At 48.7% G+C, this 15,759-nt stretch overlaps 1 long non-coding RNA gene across 5 annotated transcripts; it reads left to right on the top strand.

Annotated features, from left to right (window-relative positions):
• Positions 1–4,676: 4,676 nt before the first annotated feature.
• Positions 4,677–15,083, top strand: LOC135314640 (uncharacterized). 5 transcript variants are annotated; one of them, XR_010374139.1, is made up of 4 exons: positions 4,677–5,344; positions 7,786–9,394; positions 10,530–10,878; positions 12,151–15,083. It is a non-coding gene; the product is annotated as an uncharacterized LOC135314640 (long non-coding RNA). The 5 variants fall into 5 exon arrangements; XR_010374135.1 differs by having other exon boundaries at positions 4,677–5,590; XR_010374136.1 differs by having other exon boundaries at positions 4,682–5,590; positions 7,786–8,143.
• The last annotated feature ends 676 nt before the right edge of the window (positions 15,084–15,759 follow it).

Raw genomic sequence — 15,759 nt, 5'->3', positions numbered from 1 at the left:
AACATGGCAATAAGTGAATGAGAAGCAGCTCGGCGCGGGCGGGCGGGCTGGAGGGAAGCCCGGCCACGGGGATGGGAGAGGCTAAATTAACCAGGGATTTGACACCCTGGGAGTAAATCATGTGGTTTGAAGGAACAGACCCAACCACGATGATCAGGGTTACAGTGCTGAGGAGCATCCACGGTCGCTTTAAACCTGCCGAGGTGGATAGTGCCACGTATCGCTGGAGACAGGTAAAGGGTCAGCGTGTCGTAAATAAGGAGTTATGATGTGCTACGGGAACCTTGAGTCATCAGGATATAAAATATCGTTACTCGTAAATCAGGGTGAAGCAGCAGAGGTGTGCAGAGCTGAGAGGCAAACAGGCTGCTGGAGGCTGTCTCAGGCTGGGCTGGCTAAAGAAGACAACTAAGCCCAAAGTGGGATACGAGTCCATACCCTTTCGCCAGAAAACTGGCGAAACAAAGCTATTTTAATTCTTTTACAGAAAGCTGCATCAGCGTTTAACGCACTAAAAATTAAAAGACATTGCTGAGGGAACTTCCTTGGAAAGCAAATAATGGCTGCAAGCAAACTGCTTTGTCAAAAACTTAGTTTTCTGCGAAAAAATAATTGCAGATTGACAGGAAAATTTTGGCTCGTCCTCGTGCTTGCGCAATGAAGCGGGCAGAGTGCTTTCTACCCAATTAATTGCGACCTAACAGCAGTGGTAATTTTGACTGCTGGACTGCGTGCGCAGAAAACTGCTCTGGTGTCCAGGTATTATAAAATGCACTCCTAAAAAATTTGAGCCAGCTTGCTAAATTAATCCTGCTCCACAGCATAATGAGTTGCTAATGGGGATATATTTGATTTAATTATGAATGTTTAACAAATCCGGCTAGCACTTTGATTTCAGAGTTGTATTACAGCCAATATTTCTTTGACTTATTTATATAATTTAGTTTTATTTTAGTCTTACTCTTTTAACCCTGTAATAACCCTTCCAGTTGCCATGTGGAGCATCTTTTCCTGTCCCAGACTCCAGCGATAGGAAGAAAGGGCCCAAGTGAGTCTGACTTCGAGGCAGCGAGGGGGAAATAAAGCCTTCCCATTACGGATCTCTAACAGCATTGCAGCATAATAAATTTGAAAAGGAATATTCAGGTTAGGACACCTTCCGAGGTACTTCGCCGTAGCTTTTTGCCTTCTCTCCTTCGTTTCCAGAGCACTTCTGCCCCGTTGTGGTGCTTGGTTTGCCCCCGCCGTGGCGCCTGCGTTGCCTGCAGAGCAGCCCTGCAGCCCCCGCTCACGCTGCCCCTCGGCGCTTCCCAGGGCACCGGCTCTTCTGAATCACTCGCAACCTTTCGTGGTTTCCTACCTTCATCCCTCTTCGCCTGAACCTCTCCGGTTGCCCCCATAAACGTTCATGAAGTGTTTTAGTATGCATCTGTAGGCTAGGAAAAATGTCAGCGTTCCTGTTTTATAGATGGTGTAAGTACAGAATAGAGAGGAAAAGCAAATAGTGGCAGGTTTCCTGATCCTAATCTTCTGCTTTAGGCATTGCATCGAGCTTCCTGTTGATGCACAGCAGTTCCCTGATGACCTTCATTATATTGTTGATTCACATGATTAAGGTGAATGAAATTATTGGAGTTACTTAGCTAGAGAGTCGGGCAACCTCGGTTTCTCCATACTCTTGGGTTTGCTTTGTTGTTTTAATTTCATTGCTAGAGTGAGTCAAGGCTTGATTAAGGTGATAATCAGATATTCAGGTGTTCCTGAGATGAAGCATTATTCCTACATAAATTTTCAGACAGTTGAAAATCAATGGTATGTCACATGGGAGCTGGAAGCTTTCGGGCGCACAGAGATACACGGGCACCCGCAAAGAGGCACCGCTGACAGCTCGTCAAGCAGCCTCGCAGAACAAGCCGTTGCCCATCATCCCCCGTAGCCTGCAGAAGTGGCAGCTACTTGGGCAGCTTCTGGGAGCTGCTGGAAATCTCTACCAGGAGCCGATGCGGAGCGTGTCAGAGGAGGCGCGGGAAACGCCCGGGTAGGGGTTTCTCTAGAGTCGGGGGGTTTGTAAGTCTTTTGCAGTCTCGAAAAATAGAAACAAATAGAAACAAACCTGCTACGGAAGCAGGAAAACATACGCGTGTGTGTGTTGGATCAGGCCCGTAGGGCAAAGTGCTACAAATAAAAGAGCAAGTGCTGCGAAGCTGGTGGAGGCTTCCAGCAACGCGCCCATTTTCCAACTCGCCCGCTGGCATTTGCAGTCCCGGCAGGTCGCGCCGAAGGCATGTTCCTGTGGTCAACTCCCTCGATGTGTGCCGTTTCCCATTTCTGATTATTGCTCTCGTGTTAATTGCCTTTGAACTGCCTCTTGCTTTCTCCTGCGCCTTCAGAACCGCAGGGCTGAGATCTCCCTGCTCGTGGGGTGCTCTGCCCGCCAGAGCTGCGAGCCATGGTTTCAGCTCGTCCTCGACGGCATCTGTATCCTCACTAGGTATCTGGGCTCTTTTAGAACAAACATGACCTTAGGAATCGCATTTGCTATTGAAAAACACTGCAATGGACATTTTAAGGTAATTAGGTAATATGGGAGGGGGGTGGATTTTACTCCAAATAATGCAAATCCGTCTGGGAGGGTTTTGTGGGGGAGCCTGGCGTCACGTGAATTTGCAACAGATGCATTTTGATTAAAACCAAAAGAAACTGAAAATATGAGTCAACAGTTTATCACGTGGAGGGCTGACTCAGCTATTTCTCAGGGCCGTAACAGCTGCTGGCTGTGCCCCGTCCCTGCTGCAGCCCTGCCCTGCCTTTTGTACTTTCTGGTGGGTGCTGCCAGCAGACACAGGGAGTTCACCCAGGGCTGAGCCTGGGCCGGGAGCCTGAGGGCCAAAATCCAATACTATAACTGAATATTGAGGTTAAGCCACCCAGGGCAAAAAGGGCATCGTGAGGGTCTGCCAAAGCTTTGCCCAGCCACATCCCTTAGGAAGCTGGAAGTAAAGCGTGGGCGCCCCAGGTCTGCGGGGCTGTTCCCAGGCTGGCGATTCTTGAGCTTTTAGATCCATCCACCAACCACCCCGGGTATCGCGGGCTGCGCGAGCCTCGACGCCAATATCCGCGTTTCAGTTATTTGGTCATTTGTTTTTGGCAGCGGGGTAACCACACTGCGTTTCCCATCGCATCGCAATGGATTTCTAACGCTAGTGCTCGTACCCCTGTAATTCCACGGCTGGTTTGTTCGCGTGGGAAGGATGCACGGGTGGGATTGCCCGTGCTGGGGGGGTTACAGTGGACCTGGGGCTGCAACCAGGGTTACGCACTGATTTCAGTGTCAATCAACCGGAAAGCTCTGGTTTTTGTGGGGGCTTGGTGGCCAAGTGCTGCAAGTCCAAGAAGAGCAGATTAGGGTTTTTTTTGCAGCTGGCAAAGTGGTTAACATGGATGAGGAAGCGAGTGTTGTGAGTGAAGCTGAGAATTAGGCGCTCGTGGTCTGGCCCCAAAAGCAAACACCTAATCTGCATCTCTGGAAAGGGGCTGTTGGCTGAAGGCTGGGCCAGGTTGGTTCAGGAGCCTCCGGGGTGTTTTTCTAGAGCTGCGGGTGTCGGGCAAGGGTGCATACGAAGTCTCTCCTCCTTGGCAACCCCCCTGTGTTTTAGGTTTTAAAGCTTTTAGCTAATTTTGCTGTGAGAAAGCTCACCGCATACACATGATGTGAGAACAGGAAGAGCGTGAAGTAACATTTGCATGCCGGAAAAGAAAAAAAAAAAAGAAAATGTCAAAGAATCAAAGTGGCAATTGAAAAAGGGAAGAAAAACCCTGGAGTACATCAAATGTCCACTTGTGTTTGATGCTCTGAGCGTTTCAGCCTGGTTGCTTCCAACCCACAAGATGGCTTGCCCTCCACCCTCCCCTTACGTGTGTTATTAATAACCTCTGAACTTGAACTACAGGGTGAGCTCTCGGGGTGGGGAGCTGGAGCTTGGGGCAGCTCTGGACCCCACAGGGTGAATTAGCATGTGGGAAAAACCTGCAGGAATGGCTCCGTGTCTGCGGTTGTCGGGACCCAGAGCTGGTTTCAGAGCCTGAGTTCAGCCGCAGCGCTCGCAGCACCTCCAACCGGCTCCAAACCTACAGTTAGCCTTTTATGAGTGTACAAGAGCAGAGGATTAGAGATCAGTCCTCTGCTGTTGCAAACCAGCATGTGTAAGAGTGATACCAGCACTTACTTGATCATAGAATCATTTAGGTTGGAAAAGACCTTGAAGATCACCAAGTCCAGCCACTAACCCAGCGCTGCCAAGCCCACCACTAAACCGTGTCCCCAAGCGCCACATCTAGATGTCTTTTAAACACCTCCAGGGATGGTGGCTCCACCACTTCCTTGGGCAGCCTGTGCCGGTGCTGGACAACCCTTTCGGTGAAGGAATTTTTCCTAATATCCAATCTAAACCTCCCCTGGTGCAACCTGAAGCCGTTTCTGTACATCCAAGACTCTTGCATGGACCTTGTGTACCGTGGGCTCGAGTTGGAGGGCTGTAGGGCAGCTGGAGCTTTCTGTGCTTTGCAGGATGTCTGACGTCAGGGATGTGTGTCTGCTCGCAGTGCTTGTGCCCTGACACCTCGCCGGTGTCATTTCCTCCACCTTCTCCTCCGCTTTCAAGCGGGGCAGTAGCTCAGAGCCTTGGCACATACCAAGCTCTCAGTGAAGTCCCCAGCAGGATGGGGAACCCAACGCAGGCTCAACAACAGTCATAAAAATGGAAGAAAAACAGCATCGCCTTCAGTCCCCGAAGCGTGCACCCAGTGGGAAGCTGCCTGGGAACTGCCTTCCTGTGGGAAAGCACCCAAAGCCTTGTCCTTTTAGCTCTGAAGGGGCTGAGTCTGCTCTACAGAGATAGGTTTTGATGGGCTCTTAGCAAATAAGCTGCGTTTCCCCCCCCTCCCAGCCTGCTCCACCGCCAGCTGGCATCGTTCGTAAGAAATGCTGCAACTGGGCCGGGCAGATAGGCGTGATGCCAAGACAAGATGCCTTCTTGTTGACCTAGGAAGAGTAAAAATGTTGGGCTCAGTATGGAAAAAAAAAGACCTACTTGGAGGAAGTTATAAAAAAAAAAAATAATATCACACAAATACGTCTGTGAACTTGGCCGCTCTACAGCGGCGGTGCCGAAAATAGCTGCAAAAACCAGGCTGCATCATGGTCAGCAAAGCTCCCGAGAGCTGCGGCTTCTGCTGAAGCGTGAGGAGCCAGGGTGTGACAGGAGGAAGGTGATGCCACATCTCCTGGCGAGGGCTCGCTGCGTCTTGAGGAATTCACCTGTTCTAGCATCTCGCACGTTTGAAGGTCAACTTACACTTATTGGCTGGGTTTTGGAGGGCTTGAAAAAGTACTTGTATGAACTTTGGGGAAAAAAAAAAACCAAACAAACCCAGAAGCAAATGAAACACAATCTCCGCAGGAAATTTTGACATAATTACTCTGACTCAACTGTTTAATATTACCTGTGTTATGTAACTGTTGGTCTCAACGCTTTCTTCTTATCTTGTGAGCGTGCTACTGGGCGTTAATGGAGATAAAAGGATTTGTCAGGTATGAAGACAAAAATTCAAATTTTCAGGTTTTTTTGGTCATCCTTTCCAAATACAGCATAAGAAGAGTCTCCACTGAGCCCCGCTCTGGGGGCGGTCTCCCACCCTGGTGCTCCTTCATAGCGAAAAAGGGCAGGGTACGTTGGGAAGCAGATTTCATCCCCTTGGGAACAATCTCGTTAGTGGTCATGAACGTCCATGGGGTAGCACAAAGATTTAATTAAAGGTTAAATAGATTGTGTGACAAGCGATGTTGTCTGGCTTAGGACTCTGACCCCAGAACTGGGGTCAGAGGGTGCAAAGATCATGTAGAAATTTCATGGCTTGATGGTAGGTCGAGTGGACACAGGTCACAGCTAGGCTGAGCAAATATTAAATATTTCAGCTCATTTCAACTGTGGGTTTTTTTAATAAGCACAACTGAAACATTTTATTTTGATTTTATATTTACATGGGGTGACTTAATCAAAATCCAAATGTACTTGTGGGAAATCCCCATTCGATATAATCGTGTTTTCTGAGACAAAAGTGCTGCGATGGGAAGGTTCCAAACAACTCAGATTTCAATATGTTTTAGTTATTTGAGACAAACGATGCTCTGCGCATCGAAGTATTTGATTTCGTCTTGGTTCGTGATGTGACTGAGTGATCCCTGTCGCTTGTTAATGCCTCTAAATGGTGTTGGCTGGGTGCGAGGTGCAGGTGACGGACGCCATGAGAGCGATGCCAGTTTATATGAGTTTCCATTAGCTACATAAACAAGTAGGACTCACACCAGCCACCGCTATTGTACAGGGAAATTCAGCCTAAACATGGCCTGAAGCCCTCTAAATACAGGGTACAAAGGGAGCTGCTTCCCGGGACAATGCGTGAGTCAATCCCAGACAAATGTAAGTGGTTGAGAAGTGATCAAGGTTCTCCAAGGGCTTGTCCTGGAGTTTACATCAGCTGTTTCCACTCTTCTCTTTCGTGGCTCTGCCTTTTGTTACTGGCAGAGTAACTACTCCAACTTACCAAAAAAAAAAGTGTATATAAAATATACTCTTTGAAACTGTTTACCCTGCGAGTGAGGAAAGTCCATCTGCTGCTGTGAGCCACCTTTACAGGTAACACAGCTCCAAGTCTTGGAGGCTGTTGCTGGAGCGTGTCCAGAGAAGGGCAGCGGGGCTGGGGCAGGGTCTGGAGCACAAGTGTGCTGGGGGGCGGCTGAGGGGGCTGGGGGGGTTTAGCCTGGAGAAGAGGGGGCTGAGGGGAGCCCTTCTCGCTCTCTGCAGCTGCCTGAGAGGGGCTGGAGTGAGGGGGGGGTCGGTCTCTGCTCCCAAGTCACCAGTGACAGGATGAGAGGGAACGGCCTCAGGCTGCGTCAGGGGAGGTTTAGGCTGGAGATTAGGGACCATGCCTTCCCTGCCAGAGCGGTCAGGCCCTGGCACAGGCTGCCCAGAGAGGGGGGGGAGGCACCGTCCCTGGGGGGGTTCAACAAATGCATAGACATGGCACTTTAGGGCATGGCTCAGAGGCCTGGGGGTGTTGGGTTGGGGGTTGGACTTGATGATCCTGGAGGTCTTTTCCAACCTTAATAATTCTGTGATTCTAAATGGCAGGCATACTGGCTTTCATCTCTAAATATTTTGTAGAGGTAAATAACTTATGAAATAGGTATATTGGAAATTTTGATGTAGAGGATGACAGGAGAGGAGCTGGGCTGAGGAAACCAGGGAACGTGCATGTGCTGTAGGACCTCTGTGTTCATGCGTGGAAATTATGTATGAAAGTGTCCTGAAGATGGTACCATCACTTTGGATTTAAAAAGCACTTTTAAATGGGTGGTGGATGGATGCACCCGGTTGCAGCTGTGTGGGAAATACTGGTAAGAAAAGAGGTGTTAGGAAAGGGGTTGCCTTTTTATGCCACTCGTCAAAATCATTATCCCAGCATCCCTAACTGGAGGCTTTGCAAGGATTTGTTCTTTTATTTTTCCAGTATAATTCTGCCTGATGGTTGTTGCTTATTAATTGCATCATTCAAAGGGCATGTTTTGTGTTGGAGGGGGAACATCCGGCTGACTGTTGACAGGATGCCATTAAGCAGTGCCTTCATATCTATTAAAGAAAATAATCTGAAATACATACCAAATACAGTTTTCGGAGGACGAGAACAATCTGACTTGCTCCTCGTTATGTACATTCCCTATTCCAGAGAATGAAAATGTCAGAAATAAAGGAGAGGAGCTACTTTGCAGAATTTCACTCATCTTCACAGATTGAATTTTAAATTAGTAGAAATCCGCCCTGGGACAGGGCCGCTGGCGAAGCTGCGGGCTCGTCCGCTCAGCCAGTGTCGCAGGGAGTAGCCAAAGCTAGAGCCAGTTCCCAAAGTGTTCGTGGTCCGGTGGCTCACCAGGACTTTGGTTCAAGACACCCAGCTCTAACCGATGAGTTCTGGGAGGCGCACGCACAGCCGTGTGGACCATCTTGAATAGTGTCTGCCTGTCGGTAAGGAGTTGGTCCATCTGCCCCATTGTGTCAGCGGTCCCATGTGCTGGAGAGGGGAGCAGGTATGAAACTGGGCTTTTCTTCCATCAAGAAAAATGCTTTAAATCAAGTTCTGTGCATATGCTAAGAAAAGAAAAGAAATACAGGAGATGAATAGCGCACAAGCTCAGAGACTCATGTTAAGCTGCCTTTGAGGCGGTGGGGGCTTACACCAGAAAGAATAGGACAGTGTTGGGCCTATTTATTTTTTATCCAGAATTAATTAATGGTTTATTTAGTCAGCAAGGAGTCACAGAATAATACAGATTTATCTTCTTTTGCAACAGTAAGATAAATTTGATTAATCTGATCATGTGGCCCTGATGATTAGTCCATCTCACATGACACAGAGCTGTTTGATCACTGTACTAGAAGGGGTTGTTTCGAGGCCGAGACCTTTCTTTGTAGATGCTGTGCAGGCAATGGTTACTTCTGCCATTAAATGTCAGGCTCTTCGCTAGTTCTGCTTCCTGCACTAGGCACGGCTCCAGCCTTACCCGGCCTGCTGACGGGGAGATGTTGCAAGCTTCAAGAGCTCAGATTTGGTCCTGAGCTTGGACAATGCTGGTGGTAGATCGAAGACTGAAACCACCAAGAGATCAGGTCTTCCCTTCCTGCACGGGTGCTTCTGGTTTACTTCGCGTTAGAGCACATTTGTGTTCCTGCTGGTTGGCAACGAGATCCTGGAGTCCACCATTAGCTTGACTAAGAGCTAGGTCAGGGGTCCCCTACATGGCCATCTGCTCCCGCTGGCAGGGAGGGGAGGCGAAGTGATGGAGACCCCAGTGACACCCGTTGCAAACTGGGCAGTGTGGTGTTTGGAGCCCGTGGAGAGATTCACTGGGGTGGGGGACGGGGACCGCTAAGATGGTATTCTGTAAGCATCCAAAATAATGGCTGTCTCAAAGGGTCTGAACTGGTCTAGTTGCGTGGTACCCTGGGTGCCTGGAGACACCTTGGAAGGCGTGCTGCTTCACCAGGGACCTCGCCAATACTTTCCCCATCTTTTCACCTGCTGAGCAAAGCCTTCAGTGTGGCAACGAGCACGAGGGACGAAGTGCAGCTCGGGCGGCTCACAGAGCACAAGCCTTTGTGTCACCTGAGTTCTAGGAAATGAGGTTACTGCAAGAGGTATCCCCTTGCAAGGGAGATGTGTCCAAACCTATCTGACACCTGAGGCTGCCTGAAATCAAACCTCGGTGCTGTATGTTGCTTTGCTGCAGCCATCCAAGAAGGTCTGGGAGGCTAAATTTTGTTGATGGCTTGGTTGAAAGGTACTTGAGTCTTTTGAACATTTCTGGTGCATCAAAAAACCACAAAAATGTAGAAAATTTCACATAGGGACCTTGTGTCCCATTCCCTTCCCCCGCCTCACCTTGATTTCTGGTACTTGCTGTTTGGTTTGGCTAAAATCAGAAGTGAAAGGGGGTAGTATTTCTAATTTCTCATTCCGGCCCAGCCCAGGAAATGTGGAGAAGCGTTTCTAATCTTTCTAAGTCAAAGTCTTTTTTTTTTTTTTTTCCAAGCCTGTAAGCAGGTAAAGGGAAATCTGCTTTTGGATCTAAGACATAGATACCCAAACCACTTCACTCACCTTGGGTAAAAAATATCATGAGATGCTCCAGCCTTTAAATATTCTGACTTCTGGAAGCAAAGAAGTGCCTACTTTTATTTTAATTAAAGTTCATTCTTGGGTAGTCAATCTTTGTTTTTCTAATCGAATGCAGTGTGTGTGATGTGGGACTTCCCAAAAACGACATCTGGTTTGGTCGCTGTGTTCTCTGTCCCGCTGGCCCTGATGGAGGGGCTGACACTTCCCTGTTATCTTTCCAAAGTTCATCCTCCTAGGCAGTGTGCTTCATAACCTTCTTCTTTAACAAAGAGAAAATTATTAGTTTGTGATTTTTCTTTTTTTTTTGGAGCAGAGAAAACTTCCTGTGAAGTTTTTCATCTTACATTTGATTTAAAAATATAAGGGATTAGAGGGGGTTGAAAGCAAACCAAAATATTTGTATAAATGACGTGCTTCCCACAGGAATTGTCCAGTTTTTGGTGATTTATGGAAGATAGCTTTGCCCTCTTCTTTCTCCTCTGTCCTGCTTCCTCCCTCTTCTCCTCTGAACAACTTTTTCTACATTTTGCAGACAAAGTTTTTCTGTTTTCTGCTGAAGAAAGCCAGGTATCATTTGGTTTGGTTTGGTTTTTTTTTTTCTTTGGAGGCAAAGTGAGAATTTCCCTCACATCTGCTATTTTTCCGCTGCAAGCACCCTCATTTTTCCGAGCCCTTTTATGGTGCCTCCTTGTTAGGGGACAGAATCATTCCAGTGATAACTTAGGTCTGTTTGTTTTGGGAGAAAATGCTAATTATTGCTCAGGAAGGACCGCTTCTTTTGTGTTTTCCCATGGTAGATCTGCATTCCCGGGCACGGCGGGTTTCCCCCATGGACCATTATCGTCTCCTGGCTCCGTGGACCGTTACCGGCTCAGGGATGAAGCGTGAAGAGCAGAACCTCGCTGTGCACAACCCGAGTGTTGGGAGATGCTCCACTCCTGCCCCAGCCTGACACCCTGTGCGACTTTGCATCAAACCACTCGGTCTCTTTGCGTCGCTGTACCTAGCCATCCTCGCCCGGGGTAATTCCAGCTTCCCTGCTCGCACGGAGCTGGTAGGGGAATTTCAAGCTTCGGCGGTGGATTCACACGTGGAAGCGGAGCTCTGCGTGCTGTGCTCCACGAGGGGAAGCAGCTTGTGGGAAAGGTATGAAACAGAAACAAGTGGTGCCTCCAAAAACCTGCTGCAGGCTCCGAGCAAGCTGAGGAGAGGGGTTCCTGAGATGGGACGGCACGAAGCCGCAGGAGCCGCTGTGCAGAGGGGCGCTGGGGTGCACCGCTGCTGGGAGACGCGGCTCCTGGCGGGGGGCACTCGGGGTTTGGGAGGCACTGTCTCTGTGCCTTCATCTCTGACACCCTGGCTCTCACTTTTATTTAAAAGCATGTCTGGGTGCTGCACCCTGTTAAGTAGCGCATCTGGAGCTTGTCCCCGTGCCAGAGCCATCTCTCAGATCTTCAGTGACACAGAACTCCCTGGCTTGGTTCCTATTTCTCATTATACACAACTTGCTTGAGTTTTATTGCTTAGGTAGCCATAAAGCCGAGAGCTTCAGATACCTCCCCACTCTATTTCTAGCCGGCAGCAATCCCTATGTTAGTCACTGGACGATGCTCCGAGCCATTGCGCAGGACGAGGCGGTGGAAAACCTGCGAGTCCCAGTGCGGTCGGACACCTCCGGCTGGTTCTTGTTACAGGCTGGAGGGTGTGCGAGGTGTGTCCCGTCCAGGCGTTTGAACATTATCTCGGGTCATGGGGAAAGCAGATGTTAGACAGTTAAAGCACCTTAAGACAGTGCAGGAGGTGAGGAATATGGGAAATCATTTTTCATGGTGAGCTGGGTAGGCTGGAATGGATAAAGTTTTGGGAAGCAGAGGCTGTTGGTGGAGGGCTACAAAAATTTTAGGCTCCCTGATCTAAGTTTTCATCTTCCGGTTGGACTGCAAGGGGAGAATTTTTGTCTTGGAAATGACTTCAGGGTAGGAGCGTTAGAAAAACGCAGCTCTCCATCTTCACATCTTGCCATGCTGAAGCCTTCTGCAGGGCAGCCCCTGCTGTCCCCCTCACATGGGGGGGATCCAGGGGGAGGAAGATGATGGTGCTTTCCCACTGTAAGGGAACATAGCCAGAGGAAGGTTGTGAGATGGGAGGTGGTTGGCAGGGTGTAGCCAGACCCGCCAGTGACTGCTTCAGTGACAGTGTTTGGAGAAGAGCTTTATAAAATATGCCAAAAGTAACACTGTTAGCTCTCTTGATGCCAGTGTTTAAAAACATATATATATGTATATACAACACCCGCAGGGAGAATGGACATCAGATGTGAAGAAATGAACACACTTTGGCAAAGAAGGAATACTTTCTATCAGCCAATCTAGAAACACAGTAACACCCAATATGTTAACATTGTCCCTTTCCTTACAGCACTTGATGCATGGTTTATACCCAGAAGAGTCATGGGATGAAGCCAAGGCTGGGAAACTTTCCCCATGGAAGTGGGGATGTGGAGGGGGTTTCTGGGGAAGGAGCAGTCGATGGTCCGCACAGCCAGCAGCTCCGGCGCTCCCGACCAGCGGCTCGGCGACGGCCAAGGGAAAGCTCTCGCCATCCGGCGCCTGTTGGGTGTCTACCGTGACAAGGGGACTCCGCAGGGAAATGCAGAAGAAAGGCGGTCAAGTTAGTCCTGAATCCGAATTCAGGCTCACAGCCATGTGCTTTGCAAATGGTAAAGATTAAGATCTTGATTTTGGCATTTCTTGTGCAATCTGCAGCCAGAACGTGGCCTGTGTCTGCTCGGTGTGCAAGCCTTGGGAAGGCTGGCATGCTGCGTGTGTATTTTTAGGTCACTTCCAGAGAAGTGGTTTCATTTCAATGGAACCAGCTGGCTGCCTTGGCACTCAGCCGTGTTGTAATGGGGATGAAGGGGAGCCTCCACCTTACAACATCTTGCTGCCAAAGGTTTGACTTCGCTCACGCATCTGTTACTGCTTGATTTATCTTCACTGACGTTCAGGCTCTGACCCTACCAAGATCATTATCAGACTGTTTCTGGATTTCACTGGCCAGATGCTCAAAAGCAGGAGCCCCCAGCAAGGGCTTCCTCTACCTAACACAAAATAAAGACCAACCTGTGCTGAAATAATTCATCCCACTTTAATCCCTCTCTTCAGGAGGTCTCTCTGCCTTCCTGGAACAACCTGGTTCATTAGAAATTGGGCTTTTGAATGCATTAGAAATATAGACCTCCTATTGCCACAGGCACGAGGGGACATGGCAGAATGAACGTGCATGTGGTAGCTTAATAACCTAGTCTTCTGGGGTTGTCAGACTTTTTGCAGGAGGTTTGAAACAGGGACCAGTTTTATCTCACACCAGGCACCAGCTCCTCAACTAGCTGTGCAACTCCATATAGATTTCTCAGTGTAAAATACAGTACTGCACAATAATCGGATATTATTTAGAAAGCATTTGGTAAGTAACATCTGCTGCACTGAAAATTAAATTAAGTGTGTTAAATAGTAGTTTAAAGAAAACAGGTTTGGGGGAAAAAAATCTTTGAAGAAACCTATTTTAGTTCAGATTTCAGATTTAAATTTCCTCAAAGATACCATCAGGATTCATTTCTCCTTTGCACATGTAACATATTTGTTCATATATGCCATTATACAGCTCCGTTCAAGCTGAATATTATACTGGAATACAGCAAAAGACAAATTTGAGATATGAAACTGGAGGAGACCATATTTCATACTGCATAAAATGCACCTCTGGAATTTTCAGTTCTTGTTTTCTGCAGTATTACAAATGTCTCCATAAAGTATCATGGCTGATGAGCTGGGGGAAAAAAAAAAAAGAAAAAAGAAAAAAAAAAAGAAAAAAGAAAAAAAAACCTTGTGGCTTTGGATATATTCACTTCAAGTTTGTGGTTAGTATTTCCCAGGCTGCTTGAGGTGAGGGTAAGTTCAGTCATTGCACCGCTGCTTCACTAGTCTCTGCTGGTGTTTCTAAATGATTCTGATAAAAGATTGTGAAAAATGGGCCTGTGGTAAATTGCATCATCCTTGTTATGCATTTCAAGATGGGGCCACAACACAGGCTGTGTGTCCAGGTCACGCTCAGCCTTCCCTCGCACTCCTCCTCCATCCCTGCAGCAGGCACCGGCGCGGTCCAGCCGGCACAGCCCACGCCGGGCGGTGCGAACCCGCTGCATTCTGCCGTGAATTAACGGCGGATCCGGGCGTCTCTGGCCATGCCGGTTCCCTCTTTTGCACTAGAAATTTTGCATTAGCTGGTGGTCATGGAGATGCCAGATTTCACTTTGATAGAAGAGAAAAAGCTGCTCCGGGTAGAAGCGCCCAGCCACTGTGCACAGGACCCCCGGCAGCTACAGGTGTTCAGGTGGGGTGAGACTGATTTGAACTGAGAAACCCTAGGACAGCACTCCACTTTCTCACTGCCTGTGCCCTGAACTGGCCAACCGCTCTTTAAACCCCTTTCTTTCCAAAATACAGAGCTTTTTCCTTCTCAATCTTTGAGAGGTTTTACTTTAACCTCATTAAACTTCATTGCCAAAATCCAAAGCAGGTTGAGATGAAGCAGCCGATACCCGAGAACACGAGTTACAAATTGGCGCCGAAGAACCGCTTGCAGTAAAACAGCCTCTCCGTACGCGTCTTTAAACACCGTTCGTCGCCGCGAGTTACCATGGGAAGAAGTGGGGAGTCCCTGGTTTGGCAGAGTTACGTTTGAAATTAAACCAAGCCCAGCCTCTCTGGGTGCAGCCAGGGCTGCTGTCTGCTGGCTCGTTGCATGAGGCTGCTTGTTGTGGTGCTGGGATATAGTCATGTCTTTTATTTGTATGTAAATAGAAGAAAGCAGAAACATAAACCCTCACATGTACTTGGCTATTCTAAAATAAACCCACACAACCACACATTTTGAGAGAGGTAACGCAGATGCTACAACCATAGCGAGTGTGAGCATCCCTGCTCGCTGCCTGCTGCGCCGGCTTGTGCTGTCCCCACAGGTGCGAGCCTGGGGTTACGTTACTCTGGGGTGTCCTGTGATCCCCACGCCCAAACCTGTCCTGCTTTCAGCTGGGATAGGGGTGATTTCCCTCCTAGTAGCTGGTACAGTGCTGTGGTCTGGAGCTCGGATGAGAACAACGTTGGTAACACACCGATGGCTTAGTTGCTGCTGAGCCAAGGACGTTTCAGCTTCTCGTGCTCTGCTGACCGAGAAGGCTGGAGATGCCCGAGAAGCCGGAGGGGGCACAGCCGGGACAGCTGGCCCCAGCTGGCCCAAGGGATGTTCCGTGCCGTACGATGCCGTGCTGGGTGTGTAAACCAGGGGCGAGCTGGGGGGCGGAGGGGGGGCACTGCTCAGGGGCAGGCGGGGCATCGGTCGCTTGGGGGTGAGCAATTGTTTTTCATCGGCATCGCTTGTCTGTCTTGGGTTTTATTTCTTTCTCTTTTGTGTTATTTTCCTTTTCATTTCATTTTATTATTATTATTGTCAATTATTAAACTGTTCTTATGTCAACCCATAAGTGTTCTCATTTTACTCTTCCCATTCTCTCCCCATCCCACCAGCGAGGGGGAGCACGCGAACAGCTGGGTGGTGCATAGTTGCCAGCTGGGGTTAAACCACAACAAAACCTGACGTGCATCCATATCCCAGAGCAACTCCTGGTGCTTTAGGTGTGCCGTAGGTGCTTCAGCCAGGGAGCTATGCGGCTGGGTAGGAGGTCGGTGCGAATTCACACCGGCATTTCTGTAAGGCTTCCTGACATCCACCTGTGTTTGGGCACCAAGCTGCAATGTGCCGCCTGGACCTGCAACGCTCTTTACTCTGCATCTTGCTTCTATCATTACGCGGTTATTTGCTGAACCAAAATAGTCCTTAAAACCTAGCACAAGAAACAGATCCTTTTGGTTTTAGTATTTTTATCTCCTGGGTAGAAAACGTGTAAAGTCTGGCATCCATAAACCAGACTTTGCGACCAAGAGGTTTCTTTCCCTATTGCAGTTTTTG

This window comes from Phalacrocorax carbo, chromosome 8 (assembly GCF_963921805.1).
Source record: "Phalacrocorax carbo chromosome 8, bPhaCar2.1, whole genome shotgun sequence".
In the NCBI taxonomy this organism is placed as follows: domain Eukaryota; kingdom Metazoa; phylum Chordata; class Aves; order Suliformes; family Phalacrocoracidae; genus Phalacrocorax; species Phalacrocorax carbo.
The sequence above is the reverse complement of the archived record's forward strand: the minus strand, read 5'-3'. Positions and strand labels throughout refer to the sequence as shown.